The sequence below is a fragment of the Aythya marila genome (assembly GCF_965140915.1).
Source record: "Aythya marila genome assembly, chromosome: Z".
Lineage (NCBI taxonomy): Eukaryota > Metazoa > Chordata > Aves > Anseriformes > Anatidae > Aythya > Aythya marila.
The window spans coordinates 49,923,338-49,938,124 of record NC_139080.1 but is presented as its reverse complement, the minus strand read 5'-3'; positions in this window follow the sequence as shown (position 1 = coordinate 49,938,124).

Here is a 14,787-nt window from a genome sequence, read left to right as displayed (position 1 = left end):
ATATGCAAAAATAGAAAGAAGTAAAAGGTTGTAAAAATGCACGTGGATAGTCTAAACAAAATATTTATAAAATTGGAATAAAGGGTCAACTAATCCCATGCTAGTGATCTGGTTGCCCCACCTGGAGGAATGATGTGTTCTGAAAAGCAAACTCAGTACTTATTTCTGAGACTACATTTCTAGTAATTAAGAAGATAGGTACTCTGAATCTTAGAAGGTTCACTGCTCTGTTGTCATTGTTTTTCTATTGAGAAACCTGAGGTTTCTTATTTATTTATTTTTATCATTTATAGGAGATAACTGATTTTAATGAGGATGTCAGCACTTAAGCTTGTACTGGTTGGTTTAGGCACTGACACAAGCCAGTACCAGCTCAGTCTGAGAGCAGGGTAGTCCAGTTTATGTTAAGCGGGATGTTGTTGTGGATGCATTGCCATCAGAATATGAGCTGACCACTTTAAGGCTGCCTGCTGGAATATAGAGATAAGAATAATATTGGGAAGCAGTTTGCATGTACAAAATGATATATAAAAAAGCCATGTAAATTATTTTTATTTTTGTTTGTTTGTTTTTATTTTCTGGTAAAATATTCAGTTTCATTTTATTTTAATATGGTTCTTACAAATTTTTGACACATCTGCAGCTCATTTTGTGTATGAAGCAAAATAAGTCATTCTGTTTTCCATATCTATTATAAATAACTTTTTTTTTTTTTTTTTTTTAAATTACTTTAAGTCATATCTTTAAAAAAAAAAAAAAGAGGGGGGGGGGAGGGGAAAGGCACCTTTATTAGCTAATTGCTCTCCAGCAAGTACTGGAGAAATTAATATGAATCTGTCAGAAAAATTGTGCTTTTGGCAACATTTGATATTCCATTAGGTTAATGATAATGAAGATCCTTTTTGTTTACAAAAGGGCTTTTAAATCTGTTAGATGTGTGTCTTCTAATTTCTGCATGCTTTTTACATGTTGATTGACTCAGTTTGGTATCAGCTCAATCCATCTATTTTATAAATGGCAGGAACTTCTGTCCTTTGTGAAGTGTGTTGAGGTTGTTTGGAGTAATTAGCCCAAAGTTAATGAAGTAAAGTCTTTTTTTTCTCCTTGAAATGCAAAGGATTAGTGTTGTGCTGGGCAGCATAGGCAAGGAGGAATGGGGTAGACTTTCATTGCAAGGCTGGCCACATCATGACATAGGTTTTACTTGAGAAGAAACTAGCTTTTCTGGGGGGAAGCATGGTATCATGGAATAACTAATGTATTTTATCAGTCTTGTTAAAAATTAGTAATGGAGAGAAAGTTCTGTACTTCTCATTCACAACCAAGGCTGTCCAGAGATGAGGTTGTGGTACTGTCTTAAATTTTGTGTGGTGAAAGCTATACTGTCCTGCCTTGCCCTTGTAATGCTGAGTGATAGAGCCCAGTATTTAATCCCCTCCGCCACTACTGTATTTGATAGAATACGGTGTCTAATTCTGTGCACATCAATGAATTACTTCTCAGAGAATCACAGAATCACAGAATTTCTAGGTTGGAAGAGACCTTAAGATCATCGAGCCCAACCTCACAGCTAACAGTCCCCACTAAACCATATCCCTAAGCTCTACATTTAAACGTCTTTTAAAGACTTCCAGGGTGTTTGTCTAATGCTGCCTTGACAGAAACCTGCAACATCCACCACCATTTCTAGACAGCCTGTGAATTAGCAAACCAGTTTAAAACTCTTTGTTTTTAATGCATTAAGAGTGGCCAAAGAAATGGTGTCAATTCTGCAGGGTGCAGGAGCATAAATGAAAAGAGGGAAAGGAGAATATATTTGGTTGTCTACATATTTATTGATTGTTGTTGAATTTTCATAGGCTTTTTTTAAATCAGTATGCCACCCTGTTAGAGTTGTGACTACCTTCAGATAAATTCTCCTTGCAGCATATGAAATGCTCTTAGAGCTTGAATACTTTCCTTTCATTATTCTTTTCTGCATAAGTAAGAGCTGACAGAGGAATCAGACAACTTTCTAGGAAGTTCACTCCGCCTCCCTGCACTCTGTTTGATGGTGTCCACTGCAGTTGAAACAGTTCTTGCAGTCCTGCCTACCAAAGGGAGCTTCCCTTCCTGAAACAGATGTATTGTTGTGACACTAATACTGTGTTGGCAGTCTCAGGCATACCATGTCAACAACAACAAAAAAAAAGGTTCTGCCAGAACAGCATAGGTGCTGGGGAGTCATCTCTGGAGCTGTTCATTGTAAAAGCTTAGTTGGAACATTTTTTGCTGCTGAAAGGATGGAGGAAAGGAAAGAAGGAGAAGGAGAAGAGGCTGGTAGTATTGCCCTTCTTGGTAAGGCAAGTTTGTTGTAGCTCCACTTGGTCAGCCAGAGCTCTGAAGACCTGATTGTGAAAACTGGCACTTTATTTTTTCTGGGCTCTTGCTGCATTAACATTCAGTTAACTTGTTCAGATTTGCCATGCCACTTAGGAGATAATTGGGCAGTGCAAGGGAGCACTGATCATAACAGTGACAGATATATCAGATGGAACTAAATGGAACAGGAACACTTCTAACTTGCTATTGTAATAATGTTTATGATGACAGATTTGGGTAAGTTATTAAAGTCAGAGTAATGCTTGGGTATGTCAAAGATGGCCTTCATTTGTACATACATGTTTTTGTAACCAACCTCTTCTAAGGCAGTGAAAAAAAACATAAAAAATAGTATGTATATATTTCCTCCGATTATAGATGACAGTTTGCTATCCTCCAAGACCCTCTCAGAAAAAAAGAAAGGGAAAAGGAAAAGGAAAAAAGGACCGGAGAACCCCTGAAGAGTCACTTTGTTCATACATAATTTAATAAAAGTTATAATCTATTTTTCGATGTTCACTGAAGTCTTTTTCACAAGAAAGTAGAAGAAAGAGAACAGAGGAATTCTGCCAAAAGAGATTTTATGTAATTGATCCTGAGCATATTCAGATGCACTGAAAAGGGAGAGAGCAATAAATACAGGCAGCCTATTATATGTGCCTTTAATTTACTATGTTTAATTTCACTGAGTGGCCCAGCTGCCTTAGTGACTCAGCTGTAGCTATGAAAATTGCCTTAGAGTCTGCATACTAACATATTTGATTTCAGCATGGCTCTGTTTTGCTTACCACCTTGCAATACTCTGGAATATGTAAATTAAAACATGAATGAGTTTAGTTTTTTCAGCCTCATTTCAACAAGTTTACAGCAGAACTCTAAAAACATGAAACTGAACTCTGCAGAGCCACTGAATAGCCATGTTTGCTTTGCATAATGTCTCAAAGCATCTTTATTTTATTTTATTTTATTTTATTTTATTTTATTTATTTATTTTTTGTTAATCTTTATTACAACTTTCTTCTCTTTGTTGTCAGCCTTTATTTCTTGGAACTGTCATTGAGTTAAACCAAATGTACTGAATATATCTGCTCCAAAAGTGTGTGCACCCTTTTGTTGAAAATCCACTTCAGCTCCCCTTGCTCTTGTTACTTGTCAGATTTTCTGGGAATAGCAGTGGCAAGATTTAATTCATAGGGCGATATAATTATTTCCTCAAATTGCTCTCAGCCAGTTTCTGCAGCCCCTCATCAAAAAAAGAGAGGTCAGCTGGCACACTATTAATGAAAAGAGCCAAGGACTATGCAGTCTGTTTTTAATCAAAATCATGTCTAAAATGTCAAAGGAAAATTTTATTTCTATTTGTTTACTAACGCATTTTTTTTAAGAAGTTTCACTGAATTGTCTGACTCAGTGAGATGGGTCTAATGATCCTTTTGTTTTGCCTTATTTTTCTTTACAAACCACCCTTTCCTTTCCTTGATGTCACAATGGGATTTTGCTGTAAACAAAGGTCCTAAAATCAGATCTAACCTTTCACACTGTGGTCCCTAATTCTGCATGTCAGGCAATTATGGGGGTTTTCCAAATGAGTGTTAGAAAGGAGTATATCTCGTATATCTTGGAGGTACAAAATAAAGCTTATAATAATAAAAAGTCAGGCTAAGCAAGAAAGAAGGAGCATTAAAAATAAATAAATAAATAAATAACATAAACCACATTTTTACATTTACTCAGACCATTCTTACCCATTCACAATACACTGTCACAGGGGGAAGTCTTTCTCAGTCCAAAGTGTTGGCTGAAAACCTCTGACACAACCGAAGAATAAAATCCTATTCTCCCTCTTTCACTTCATGACTTTAAACAACTTCAACCTGTTAGGATTAATCCTTTTCAGAGAACGATTAATTGATTGGCTTCTGAAACCAAATAGCTGGCATGGAACTAATTAATTTGTTTTACCTGCATCATAATGATTTTTCCAAAGCCATTTTCCTGAAAACTCTGGTGCAGGCTTACACTGAATGCTTGACATTGCAGCAATCTAGAAATATATGAATGTTTTCTGGGATCTGCATCTCTGAAGTTTTTAAAACTAACAGGGAAAAGAAAATGGGAAGGGATAATTTTGCTATATTTTGATTTGAAATCTAGTTGTGTTTTCTTTTAATCTTCCTGTTTGCTAAAGACTCCTTGATCTCATAGCTCTACTGACAAAAATTATAAAAGCTGGAGATTCCAGGTCATTAGCAGACTTACAGCTTTCCATCTCCCCATAGAAATGTAGCATTTAATCCAAATTTTTAGTGGGCTTGGTTTGCTCCATGAAGCTGACAACCTCTATTTCTCTAACCAGCAATCAACTAGCATGAAATCACAGATTTTTATTCATGGTGAAGCAAGTAATTTAAACAATTATTATGTTGAAAATGCCATATCTTTGGTAATAGTGGTCTCTGTGAAATAAGCTACCTGTCAAGTATTTAGATTTATTTTATTTTTGAGTTTCTAAATTTTTAGTGGTAGGGTTGTCTGAGCATTTTGGTTTGAAATATACACGCAGGTAAGTGTTTTCATCATCACTTACCTAACAAGCAACCATGGTTGCCCACACTGTTGAAAAACATATTTGACCTAAACAGACACCAAGTATGGAAAATGTTGATCCCAAAGACATATATTAGGGGAAAACAGAAGAAACTGGAAAAGAACAACTAGAATAGAAGTATGACTTCACCATTGGTTGCTTTGATCTGTTTAGAGCAGTATAATGACATGCATAAGAGAACAAGAAATAGATATTTTTTATTTGTTCACAGAACTATGCTCCAGCAAGCTATTGTACTTCATGTCAATGCATTTCAAAGTATAACAACTCTTACTGTCACAGTAAGATGTTATAAAAGATGAACAAGACTGTGATTATAGTTTTAATTGCTCTGCAGATGTGGAGTTTCTACCTGCAGTATATAGAAATTGGAACAGCACAACCCTCCCAGATCTAGGGACATGGATCATGATTAACTTAAAATGAGGAAAACTTCATATGATGAGATGTTTCTTTTCTTTTCAGATTATGTTTAATATTGCATAAAGTCATGTTCTGTGGTTCAAAGTGTGTTCTAAGACTATAAGGCATTCTGACATGTGTATTTTCTTATGTCAAAGTGCTGCTCTGTGCATTGTCTTTGCTCAAATTTCTTGTGCTATGTGCTATACTTGAAGAATAGTAACAGACAGTTCTTGACACTGTTCTTGTTCAAAATATTAAAATGAGGTGAAAAAGATGATTTAAAAAATGCATAGACTGTTTGAAAACAGCAGTCACAGAACCCCAGGATGATTAACACTGGAAGAAACTTCTTGATATCATGTAGTCTAGTTCCCTTACTTGAAGAAGAAGAGTCAGTTAAAACAGGATTTGCATGGCTGTGTTCACTCAGGTTTTGAATATCTCCACAGATGGAGGCTCCATAACCTCTCTGGGCAACCTGTGCTAGTGTTTAATCACCTTCACAGTAAAGAAGTGTTTTCTCATGTTTAAACAGCTTTTAATGTATTTCAGTTTGTGCTCAATGCCTCTTTTCCTGTCATTGCGTACTCCTGAGAAGATTCTGTCTCCCCCATTTTCATTCCTTCCCACCAGATATTTGCACACACATATGAGATACTCCTGAGCTTTCTCTTCTTCAGGTTGAGCAGCGACAGCTGCTCCTCATAAGGAAGATGCTCCAATCCATTAATCATATTCATAGACCTCTACTGGACTCTTGGAAGTTTTGTAATCTATTCCTTATAAGCTGATCTATGAGGATGTTACGGAAGACACTGGCAAAAGCCTTACTATATAGATAAGGAACATCCACTACTCTCCTATCATCCACCAAGCCAGTCATCTCACTCTAGAAGTCTGTCAGATTGATCAGGGCTGATTTTCCCCTTGTAAATCCATGCTGACTACTCATAGGCACCTGTTTATCCTTCCTTCATTTTTAAACAGCTTTCAAAGGTTTTTCCCCCATCACTTTCCAAGGCATTGATGTGAGGGTAACTGGATTGTAGTTCCCTGTATCCTCCTTCTTGCCTTTTTTGAAGACGAAAGGAACCTTTATTTTTATTTTTATTTTTATTTTTATTTTTATTTTTATTTTTATTTTTATTTTTATTTTTATTTTTATTTTTATTTTTATTTTTATTTTTATTTTTATTTTTATTTTTATTTTTATTTTTATTTTTATTCAGTGCTCAAGAACAACCACTCCTTCCCTCTCCCAGATTGCCATTGCCTTTCAAATTCCTTCAAGAGAGAGTGGTATCCTAAGGACAGCTCGCAAAGCATGGGTACACCCCATTGAGTCTCATGGTCTTATGTATGTCTAATTTGTTTATATGTTCTCTAACCTGTTCCTCCTCTATCAAGAGTAAGTCTTCCTGGTTGTAGACTTTTGCCTAGGATTGCAGATGGTAAAATTTGTGGATGAATCTGTAGTCACAGAAGGCTTTGAATACCTCAGCCTTTTCCATGTCCTCTGTCACCAGGTCCTGTTACCCATTTAGCAGCTGACCCACACTGTCCCTCATCTTCCTTATGTTCTAACAACCCTGTAAAAACACCTTGCTGTTGCCCTTCATTTGCCAAGGTCAACTCCAAGTGACTCCAGGTGGCAATCCCATCCCTGCACTCTTGACTACTGTCTCTATTTCTCCTAAATCATCTGTTCCTGCTTCTGTTTCCTTTATGCTTCCTTGCCATGTCTGAGTTTAGCCAGGAGCTCTATATTCTTCCATGCAGGCCTCTTGCCACCTTTGTTTGCTTTCTCACTCATTAAGTTCTTTAGCTCAGATGAAGTGTTCCTTAAAAAACAACCAGCTACTCTGAATCCTCTGCTCTCATTAACTATTTTTTATGGGATTGTTGCAAGCAGATTCCTGATTAGGCCACAGACTGCTCTCCTGAAATCCAGGGCTGTTCTCCTACTATTTGCCTTGTTCCCTTGTTGCCTCTCTGTTTCCTGAACTCCTGACTCTCTTGGTTGCTACAGTCCATGCTATCCTTACATCCCTGACCAAGCACTGCAAAGAAGCACATGATCATTCTTATTTCTCAAGTAAAAAATGAGAGCTTTCTTTGTAATGCTCCAAAATTACTGTGAAATATATATGTGAAACAAATTAAAAACTGGTTTATTTTTCATTTAGTCTATAGGGTCACTCAGATTTTACCTTTTGATATGTATTCAAATGGTGCTTTTAAAGTCATGGCAGTTATTTCATGGAAATTCATTAAGCTTTCTCTTTGTATAAGTAGAATATATTCAATAAATCGTTAGAGAGGTAACTGCACCTGCTTGATAGCCTTCAGGGGAGACAACTTTGGTAATTATGTCTATTTATATCCATAACACATCATAGTGGTTCAACCTTGCATGCAATTAAACACCACACAACCATTTGCTCACTCCCCACACCATTGGGATGAGGAAGAAAACCGGGGGCAGAGGAGTGGAATTGAAAATTGTGTGTTGAGAGACAGGGATTTTAATAAGAAAGGGGGTGTGAGGAGGAGAGGGGGGAACATAAAAGAATACACAAAAAAGTGATGCACAATAGAACTGCTTGCCAATAGCCAACTAATGCCAGCCAGTTCTCAAGCAGTGGTAGCCTCCCCAGCCAACTCCCCTCAGCTGTATTGTTGAGCATAACATCATGTGATATGGAATATTGCTTTGGCTAATGAGGGCTGGCTGTCCTGCTTGTGTCCACTCCCAGCTCCTTATGCACCCCCAGTATCCTTGTTGGCAGGTTCTATGAGAAACTGAAAAGTCCTTGGCTCGATGTAAGCACTGCTCTGCAACACCTAAAATATCTGTGTATTATTGGCATTATTTTTATCCTAAATCCAAAACACAGCAGCATACCTGCTACTAGGAAGAAAATTAACTTTATACTAGCCAAAACCAGAACACGCACACACATGTATACATACACCTGAAAGTATATATCTGTTTTGGCTTCTAATGAAGGTGTTTGCATAATTCTTGAACTTGAATTTGAGAAATGAGTTATTAGGAATAAAAACACTTGAGCAGATTATGACTAAAGTTCTTATTTTACAGACTACCTATTAGTAACGAAGGGAAAAAATCATTAAGGTGGTGATGGAAATGGGAGTAGTGTCTTGTTATAAACTGATTTACACAAAACTTCGTGAGGACTATTGTTGAATTCAACTTGTTCGTCTGATTTTTCATAAGTAATGTCCTTCCTTATTACAGAAATGGAAAGTACATCATGACTGAAGAATAAAAAAGACCATAAAGAGCATAGACAATGAATAAATGAGACAAAGAATGATTTACCAATGACCTCTGAAGAGTTTCTCTCAGATTCTTGAAAATCCCCCATAGAATCATAGAATCATTTGGGTTGGAAAAGACCTTCAAGATCAAGTCCAACCATCCACTTAACTACCAGTAAACCATGTCCCTAAGTGCCTCATCCATACATTTCTTAAATAACTCTAGTGATGGACCCTCTACCAATTCCCATGGGCTGCCCAGCCCATTCTGATGCCTGTCAGAACTAACCTTTTCTGTTAGGAAATTATTCCTGTTATCCAGTCTGAACCTCCCTGGAACAAGGCATCTGTTCTGTTAGTACTGTGTTGAGTTTGGGGCCCCTCGCTACTAGAAGGATATTGAGGTCACAGACTCACAGAATTTCTAGGTTGGAAGAGACCTCAAGATCATCGAGTCCAACCTCTGACCTAACACTAACAGTCCCCACTAAACCATTTCCCTAAGCTCTACATCTAAACGTCTTTTAAAGACTTCCAGGGATGGTGACTCCACCACTTCCCTGGGCAGCCTGTTCCAATGTCTAACAACCCTTTCGGTAAAGAAGTTCTTCCTAAGATCCAACCTAAAACTCCCCTGGCGCAACTTAAGCCCATTCCCCCTCGTCCTGTCACCAGGCACGTGGGAGAACAGACCAACCCCCACCTCGCTACAGCCTCCCTTGAGGTACCTGTAGAGAGCAACAAGGTCACCCCTGAGCCTCCTTTTCTCCAGGCTGAACAAGCCCAGCTCCCGCAGCTGCTCCTCATAGGAATTGTTCTCCAGGCCCCTCACCAGCTTCGTTGCCCTTCTCTGGACTCTTCTGAGCACCTTGATGTCCTTCTTGTAGCGAGGGGCCCAAAACTGAACACAGTACTCGAGGTGCGGCCTCACCAGAGCTGAGTACAGGGGGACAATCACCTCCCTAGCCCTGCTGGCCACATTGCTTCTTATACAAGCCAGGATGCTGTTGGCCTTCTTGGCCACCTGAGCACACTGCTGGCTCATATTCAGCCGACTATCAACCAATACTCCTAGGTCCTTCTCTGCCAGGCAGCTTTCCAACCACTCATCTCCCAGCCTGGAGCTCTGCTTGGGGTTCTTGCGCCCCAGGTGCAGGACCCGGCACTTGGCCTTGTTGAACTTCATGCAGTTGACCTCAGCCCATCGGTCCAGCCTATCCAGATCCTCCTGCAGAGCCTTCCTACCCTCAAGCAGATCGACACACGCACCTAACTTGGTGTCATCTGCAAACTTACTGAGGGTGCACTCGATCCCCTTGTCCAGATCATCGATGAAGATATTAAAGAGGAGTGGCCCCAGTACCAAGCCCTGGGGGATGCCACTAGTGACTGGCCTCCAGCTGGACTTGACTCCATTTACCATGACTTTTTGGGCCCGGCTATCCAGCCAGTTTCTAACCCAACGAAGCATATGCCAGTCCAAGCCACGAGCAGCCAGTTTCTTGAGGAGGATGTTGTGGGAAACGGTTTCAAAAGCCTTGCTGAAGTCAAGGTAGACCACATCCACAGCCTTTCCCTCATCCACCCAGTGCATCACTTTGTCATAGAAGGAGATAAGGTTCGTCAGGCAGGACCTGCCTTTCATAAACCCATGCTGACTGGGCCTGATCGCCTGCTTGCCCTGCAAGTGCTGCGTGATGACTCTCAAGATAATCTGCTCCATGAGCTTCCCTGGCACTGAGGTCAAACTGACAGGCCTGTAGTTCCCCGGGTCTGCCCTCTGGCCCTTCTTGTAGATTGGCGTCACGTTTGCTAGCCGCCAGTCAACTGGGACCTCCCCCCATAGCCAGGACTGTTGATAAATGATGGTAAGCGGCTTGGCCAGCTCCTCTGTCAGTTCTCTCAGTACCCTTGGGTGGATCCCATCTGGCCCCATCGACTTGTGCACATCCAAGTGCCATACCATTTCCAAGGTCACCAACCATTTCCTTGTGGATAGTGAGGGCCACATCCTGCTCCCCATCCCCTTCCACCAGCTCAGGGTACTGGGTATCCAGAGAACAACCAGTAGAGCAAGAGCTCCTGGAAGCAAGATCCCATCACCCAAACATTTCCATCACTATTTCCAAATCATCAAAAATTCAATCTGATATATTGTGAGTGGTCCTGCGCCCTTGGAAAGCCTCAGGAAGAGTCAAAGTAGGGTCACTGCTTTCTGGCCCGTGCTCTTTTGACCATGCTGAAGTGAGTTACCAACAGCTCTTGCAAGAACAGTCAACCAGATTAATTCACAGAATATCTTAAAATAGATAAATAAATAAATAAATATTAATCTGGATCAGTTTTCTGGGTTTTAAGTTAACCAGCTCCTCACTAGCATTTTTGAATTGCAAAAGAGGTAAGGCAGAAAAGTTGTCTTGTTAGGGCTCCTGAATCCCACTTAGTTCCTAATTTTAAAAGCACTGCTGTTACACAATCACATAACAAAACATTTAACAATAATGGGAATTCTAATTAAGCAAAAATGCTCTCTATGCTTTTGCAAATATGATGAGATTGCAGAGATTGTTTGTCCCTAGTTACAATATACAGATAATGATTTTATATATGGAGAACTGTTGATCACCTCAATGAATATTTAAAAAACAATCAATCAAAAAAAAAAAACCTAAAACATATACATTTAAAAATTATAGGAAATGTTTCTTAAATTCAAAGGTGGTGTTTAAAATGCAAAACATAGATTAAACAATTAGTGACCTGATTGTTTAAAAAAGACTTTTTTTTTTTTTAATAAGAATTATACTAAGAAAGCTATAATGTGAAGAGAATCAAAGCAACTGTCCTCATATTTTTCACATATATACACTAAGACAAAAGCAGATGCTTTTATAAACCAGCTTTTTAAAGGCAGAAATGCATTTAATCCTCTTGCAGAAATAAGGCATTTTCCTCATCTTTCATCACTCAACTGACTAAGCTTCCCCCTGCATCCAGTAAAGAATGGAGATTGACTTGGCAACAAAAAGTTATAAAAGCTATTTACCTTCCTGGAGTGATAAAAACACCAGGAACTTTTTCATCTGGTATTTACTATAAATATTTTTTTAAAGAAAATGAGGAATATGAGAGGTTATTGTATGACTCTAAAGGCATGATGTGTCATTTTAATAAAAATCTGAAGTCAGAAACAAAATCACTAGTGTATCAGGGCAGTTAGGAACAGAATGGACAGGGTACAATAAAACAGTTCATATGTTCTTAGTCACATTATGACCTGAACTGCTCACATACAGGCATGGGAAATACAGTATTTTCTTCTCGGGCAATGGAAGAACAGGTGCCACATATTCAGCCCACTTTTATCCCCCTTTCAAGATACAAAGACTGTATGTTGTCCTACAGGGTAAGCCGCTCCTGCTGTCATCATTCTACAGAAAAAAAAAAAAAAAAAAAAAAAAAAAGAATAAATAAATAAGATAATGGGAATTTATGGTAATTACGCAATTTCATTAATGTTACACTGTACCAATTAGGCTGAATTTAATCACAGTGAAAAGGACTAGAAGTATACCTGTGGAAAACTGTTATTGTCTGCAGGAAAAAAAAAAAAAAAAAAGGGAGGGGAGGGAAGGAGGAGAGATATTAGAAAACAGAGCAAAACATAAACCTGTACATCAGCCATATATAATGAGGAACATATGAGGAAAATGTCTATCATCACTTTATTATTTCTCGTGACAATAATACGATGAGATTTCGAGTACTTTTTATTAAGGAAGGCTTTTTATTCATTCTATAGTTTCCAAGTTTAAAGTTTATAAATTCCTTCCTTAAAATGTTGCATTTGTTTCTGAAATGGCTTTGATGTTGAACATTGTTTGCTTTTTTCTGTATTACATTAGAGTACGCCATTTAAGTTAATTGCATCTTTTGATGTACCCTGATTTTGAATAATTTTATTAGCCATGGTGAAAGCCATGGAATTAAACCAGAGAGAGAGAGAAGGAGAGAGAGAAAGAGAGAAGGAAAAACAAAGAAAGGAAAAAAAAAAAAAAAAAAAAAGAGGAAAAAACCTTTTGTGTGTATTTCTGACTGCTGAAGCTGTCTATAGAAGTTATTGTTATTTTTGACTATAATACCATGCCTGCAAAGTTCTGCAATACGGGTTTGTGTTAAAATCATGTGGACAAGCAAAACCAAACCAAACCATGAATATTCTGTATGTGCGCATTGGAGTGCTTAATACAACACAACACCTCAGTGATTGTTTTGCAAAGACACTACAGGAACAGCTTGTCAAATGCAGCAAACCTTGCAAAGAGAATGATTTTTCAGTTTTCCAAAATGTAGCTCTGGATGCATAAGAAAACCAGAAGGATCAGTGACTATTTAGTAAGTTAGAGTGTACTGGAAATAAACAAAGAAATTGCAGTTTCCTAAGTCTTTGGTGTTCTTGCTGGCATTTTGATATTTCATTCTGATTTTGCACAAAACAGCAACAACAACAACAAAAAATAAAAATCACTGCTACCAACCCCCTTACCATTCTGATATATATATATTTTTTTAATATATTTTTACAGAATTTTGTATAAGACACTAAGTATGTTTTTCTTTGTTGTTCTTTTTACATCAAAGCCATGCACTGCATATGGGTACTTCTTAGAGCAAAATTATGTCCCCAGGAGACTGCTACTCTTCTCTGCAAAGGAAAATCCCACTTAGTTGGGATGCATTATTCCTAATATATGGGGTGTATAATTCTTATACACCATTTATATTTTGGGGGCATTTGCAGTGGAATATCCCGCAGCACACATCCTGAGCATTTTGAAGGTAATGCCTAGTGAAAATAAAAGATGTGCTGAGGGTAGATTCAGTGCATGCTTTTTGAGTATCTAAACCATTACAGATCCTGGTTTAGAAATTGAGTTTACATCTTACATTGTGCCCTGTGATGAGCTGCATCCTACATATCTATAACAGCTTTGTGCGCATTTGGCAATAACCCTCTGGAACAAGTGACTCTGGCCCCATGCAGCTTTGCAACAGGATTCTAATCCACCCAGGCAGACAGCACACTCAGTTTCAAGAATCTCAGCATCTAGAGTAAGCAGCATGATTTCACACTGTTAAAAAAGAGATTGTTTTCTGCACATGAAATCAGGTCATTTTCTATACCTGCAGTTACACTTGGCTGCATTTGGAGCAATAGCCTGATAACAGAGATACTCAAATGTATCAAGCTGAAAATAAAGCAAACCTCCCCAAAGCGCTGTGGTTAGTGTTACATATGAATAAACAAAATTTGACTAGGAAAATAAAAATGTTGGAAGATGTTATCCCTACTGCTGAAAGCATCTTTAGCCATACGAAAGGGACACATACTGCAGATCTAGTTTTAACATTGATTTAAAAGAAAAAAAAATACACATATTTGTTATACATAGTTTCATAAACTTTTAAGTGTTCAAGTGCAGTAGCAGTTTCTTTCTATAATTTTGCCTAATAAATTAATATAAAAGATATACAAATGCAGTGTGCAGCCCTTAGCTCATTTTCTAGTGAAAACCTTGGAACTTTGAAGTGCCATAAATGTTACACCTGGGGAAAGCACTTTCTGTTTTGAATCCCTTCCAGTATTGCCAACTTGGGGCAATTTATTGTGAACTTCACAGTGTTTTATTATGAGTTTCATAGCGGTTGATGTTTTTATTTTTTCTTTCAACCACCATTCACGGATTCATGCATATGACAGGCTTGACAATGAATTAATAAGAAATTATGCTTGCAGCCAATGAAAGGAACCACAAATATGCATGAAATGTTGTGTTTTACAGTACTGTCTTCTGATGCTGGATCAGATCTTTTCATTTATCAAGAATCTGTTCAGTTATCAATGAAATCTTTATGAAACTGTTCCAACTCCCATGGAAATGAGAAAAGGGAATGTGGTTTTCTTCTCATATTCATGACAGTGGTATGTTGTACCACATTTTTTCTACTTGGTCTTAAGATGTATGTTCAGTGTCACATAAGAAACAGCTTCTACTGTAATATTCAGCTCACGTTTGGTAAATACAGGGAGCACTTTACACAGTCACCTGTTGATTACAAATAGCATC